The sequence below is a fragment of the Rousettus aegyptiacus genome, unplaced genomic scaffold (assembly GCF_014176215.1).
Source record: "Rousettus aegyptiacus isolate mRouAeg1 unplaced genomic scaffold, mRouAeg1.p scaffold_m13_p_3, whole genome shotgun sequence".
Classification (NCBI taxonomy): domain Eukaryota; kingdom Metazoa; phylum Chordata; class Mammalia; order Chiroptera; family Pteropodidae; genus Rousettus; species Rousettus aegyptiacus.
The window spans coordinates 36,337,581-36,342,307 of record NW_023416306.1 but is presented as its reverse complement, the minus strand read 5'-3'; the positions used below and the strand labels follow the sequence as shown (position 1 = coordinate 36,342,307).

General features: G+C 37.1%; 1 pseudogene; it reads right to left on the bottom strand.

The window, feature by feature from the left end:
• Positions 1 to 2,896: 2,896 nt before the first annotated feature.
• On the bottom strand, positions 2,897 to 3,015 carry LOC118600913 (annotated as a pseudogene).
• Between the last annotated feature and the right edge of the window lie 1,712 nt (positions 3,016 to 4,727).

Below are 4,727 nucleotides of genomic sequence, written 5' to 3'. Positions count from 1 at the left end.
CTTTCTGTTGGCATTTTGTTTATTAGATATTATGTATCTTATTCTATTACTGTTACTCCACATCCAAAGTGTGTGGAGATATCAACCGGCATTGAATCACTGTAACAGACTATCTCCATTTGCAAAGAATTTGACTTGGCATCAGCAGACGAGTTCACCTCTAACTATTAAAAAATAGCGTGAACTAAAAAAATAAAAATAAAAATAATAATAATACTGGTTAATGTTTCCCAGTAGAAAAAGAAAAATTTCAAGAGATGTTTTCAAATTGGAATTCTTATCCTTCATTCATTTGAAATATATGGAAATGTCCTTCTAATCTAACAAGTGTCCACTCTGGCATGCAAAATCTACTGAGAACCAGCAAGTGATGGCTTCAGGCAGCTCCTGACCTCAAGCCTGACTTGGACATGATGGCTGACTTGAATTTTTCTTCCTCATTCACATCCCTACTTATTTCAAACTTAATCATTATGAGAGTGCCAAGTAAATTTATCTTACTTTGCATTATATACTCACTGCCCAAAAAAGAGTTGGTGTTCAATAAATATTGTTGATCAGTTTTCAAATAAATGAATAATAGTTCCCTGAAAACTATTCCTTCTTGTGTACAAACTACACTCCTACTACACAAATTTTCTCTTCCTCTCATTTTTATTTATGAATCCTCAAAATACCAAATATACATACATATATATATATATATATATATATATATATATATATATATAGAGAGAGAGAGAGAGAGAGAGAGAGAGAGGAGAGAGAGAGAGAGAACGAGTCAGGAAATTTGTCTTGTCTATGAGCTCATATACATATGCTTACTCCTCCAACTTGATATAAGTTATTAAGTACAAAAAATTTATCTTGTAATTTTCTAGTCTCTCCATTGCCCTTAATGCTGTAAATGCTCAATAAATACTGTTTGACTGGTTAAATGATAACTTGGAAATTTAGTGAAACAACTGACAATTCGTTAAAAAAAATAATAAAAAATATCTAATCAGTTGTATCACGAATTGACGCATCAATGCTTCAAACTTCTAACACCCAAATAAACTCTTCTTATTTTTAAGGAGCAGTGATTTGAACCGATATGTTCATATAGGACATTGGGACAGTCGTAAGTTTTTAATTCTTAACCTTATTCATATTAAATATTGTTTGTTTTATTACTTACTCTGTATCTTCAAAGCCTGCTTTGTTTTAATGGGGAAAGGATAAGAGAAGAATATGTGAGACGCAGCTCTGAGAAAAGAGGGAGGAATTAACTTGGAAGTTTTCTAGTTTGAAAAGATAAAAAAGCATCCCAAAATAAAACAAGTCAGCATTCTCGATGCTGGAAAGTGACAATGACTAAAAAACTCTTTCTGCTTATATGAGCACTGTCCTCTGCCCCTGTCCATCCCCAGTACTGGGTAACTCAGAGATATAATTTATGATGGATTCACAAACAAAATGGTCAATGGTTCAGCACAAACCAAACATGAGCAGACACATTTCTAAACCCAACCGTCATGCTGCTTACACAATCTGTTGATCCATTGAACAAATATATGTTGAAAGATTAAGCAGGAGTTGACTGCCATTCAGGAAGATAAATGTAGAGTAGACTCATTTTCCGCCTGACTTAATGCTTAAGGATTTGTATTAGAAGGATGTTGGGGAGGGGGAATGTCTGCAAGGGATGGGAGGAAGGGAAATTCCAGTCACCCAGATCTTTAGAATGAGATTATCTCGCCAAGGACCTCACACAGAGGCCTTTACCAGCCATCTTTCAAATCCTGAACCTTCTTTTCCCCTTATTTTTTTTTATTGTGAAAAAAAAAATTCAAGGAAATAAACGAGTGCTGCAGGGGCACTTGCCTTAGCTATTCAGTCCTTGTTGATGGAACGATAGAAAACAGAATGTTTTATACAGTACTGTTTGAGATTTAAAAGGAGAAAAAAAGAGTCAGCCTGTCATAAAGGCACATTGTTATCTAGCTTGCTCATAAAAGCGCTGTGAGCCATTAAGCTGTAGAGGGGACCGAAAGCCTGAAGCTAGAAACTCAGTGTTCCTGCTGGTGGGGCCAAGGCCACACAGGGGCAGAGTTGAAGCCAGCCTTGATTCAGCTCATACTTGTTGTAATCTTCCTCAATTGAGGTATGAGGACAGTCTTCTGGAGTTACATTTGTCCAGCTTTGCCAGGCTGAAAAAGACAGCCCTTTGCTGCTGTTCATCCTGTTTGAGCTTCACAAGAGAGTTTTCTTAAAAAGAAAGTTAAAAAAAGAGAAAGAGAGTGAGAGGAGAGGGAAGAGGGAGGGAGGAAGAAAGTAGGAAGAAGGGAGGGGGGAGAGGAAAGAATAAGAGAGAAAAAACAATTGTCTGTACAACATAAGTGAATTTCCTTGATTGGTAAACCTGGGACATGGCTACAATACAATAATGCAATCATGCTGCTTCCTCGTTTAGCAAGCTGTGAACAATTTTCAGATACATCCAACAACTCCGGCCTGGTCGGGAATGAATTAAAAAAGAAAACAACTGAGCACTGCAAAAAGAGATGGATCTTGACCTACTGAAGTACATGTGCCAATAAATGCAGTAGAAAGTAATTCACTTTGATTCAACATTTATTGAGTGCCCATGTGGGTCATGATGCAGGAGTAGAAACTACACATACTTACAAAAGACCTGATTCTTGCCCTTGCAAAGCACATATGCCAACAAAGACCATGTGGACACAGGCAACAGAATGGTGCTTAGATGTCCAGGGAGAGGTATGTTTTGTTTTGTATTGAAGAATAAAATAAATCTTTTTTTTTTTTTTTTAGGTTAGGCAACCCTTGGTTGACCTCACAGATTGCAAGGACCTTGTCAGCTTACAATCTTTTATTTTTATTTTATTTTTTACGTCTGTAGTACCTAGTCTTCCTAGGTGGTCTCCCATCCAAGTACTAACCATGTCTGCCCCTGCTTAGCTTCCAAGATCAGACGGGATCAGGCTTGTCCAGGGTGGCATGGCCATAGATAAGTTGCATCTTCTAAATTGAGAAAATTTTAAGCAGGTGATAGGTTTAAGCAGTGCTGTAAAGTAGTAAAGGGAAGTGAGCTTGGACAGTTTCATATATCCAGGGTTGACTTCAAGGTCCAAGAAGAAACAATATTTAAAGTAAGGCTAAGAACATCTTTATTTGCCAAGCAAGGTAATAAGTTTGGAAATTAAGATGGTGTTGAGTAAAAGTGACTGATGAAAATTCTTGAAATTATTTTTAGCCAGTCACAAGCTCTTGTTTTTCATTTTTTAAATGCATCTAGTGCAAGACGAAGAACTGCTAAGATATAAATGCATGCACATAATTCTCTGAGTCAGAGTTCTGTGGGTTCTCCTTCTTTTTAACTTATAATTTTTTTCCTTCTCATCAGATTTCCTACCCTGAATCATCCAAGTTAAAGAGGTTAATGATCAGTATTTTAGGCTTTCAGTTCCAGATTCTTGTTGATTTTGTTGTTTTATTTCCCTGAGAAATTTTGCTGGGATTTAAAATGATGCCAACACAACTGGTGAGTTTGGACCATCCGTTCAACATAACACCCCTATCTTCTCCTTAATGCCATTGCTATTTGCCTTATCTTTTATGAGCACTTGACTTCCGAGTAAAATTGACCATCTAATAGTGCAAGTCTCAGTCAACAAGTTTTAACTTTTAGACCAGTGAATCTGCAGTCCTTTTTATTCCATTTGCTTATTTTAACCAATTATCATTGACTTTGAACTATTTAGTTGCAAGCATCTGATCTCTCCTTTTCCCGGATGGCTAGAACTTGGCAAGCCAAAATGTTAACTACAAGAATAGAAAAGAAGAAACTGAAACTAATGAATTCACTGGAAATGATTTGCAATCTAAAGAAAATATGACCATCTGGGTTAAGCTATTGTAGGTTATGGATTGAGCTTTTTGTCTGATTTGGCTTGGGGCTGGGGTGGGGAAAGTTCCCCCTATCAACCTTATTAACTTTCATCTAGCAGCACAATGCCAGATATTATAGGGCATTAGGCCTTCTACAAGGCTATCCCATTGGACAAGCAAATCTATGTGAATCTTGCACATGATAGAAATTGGCGAGCATTCTCATGTATATTCATACAGCTTCCTAATCTTAATTCCTCTCTGTCTTGGAATGCACAGGGAACATTGTGTATGGTTCAATCTTGCCAGATCCAATCACTTCAGATCCAGATAAGCAACTCTGTCTTAAAATATATCCATAGGTAAGTATAAACTAGTGGACACCAAAGCACAATCAGAAAGAGTGTTTTCACCCAAATGGGCAGGAACTAATGCAGGCTCTCCTGACTGATTTGTGGCTGATCAAGGAAAGGGAACAGGATGACTGTGGGCCCAACCCTACTTTGGCAAGAGGTTAATACTGGCCCTTATACCCCTCCATAAAGAAATACAGAAGGACAAAATGGCCTTGAAGGGGTGGGGGTTCAAGGAAAGGAAAGCTAATGGTTCAAACACAAAATTCTATTCTGGATTGGAAAGAGAACTCTATTTTTATCCCTTAAATCTAGGAGAAATTCTTCCAGAAGAGCAAAACTAATGGCAGCCAAAGCTAATGGGGTGTTCTAAAAAGCATTTTATTCTTTCTCAATGAAGCTCCACATGTATGATGACATTTTCAGAAGGAGCTAAAAGCTATTTTACCAAAATTAAAAGCACAGTTAGGAAAATCTGCT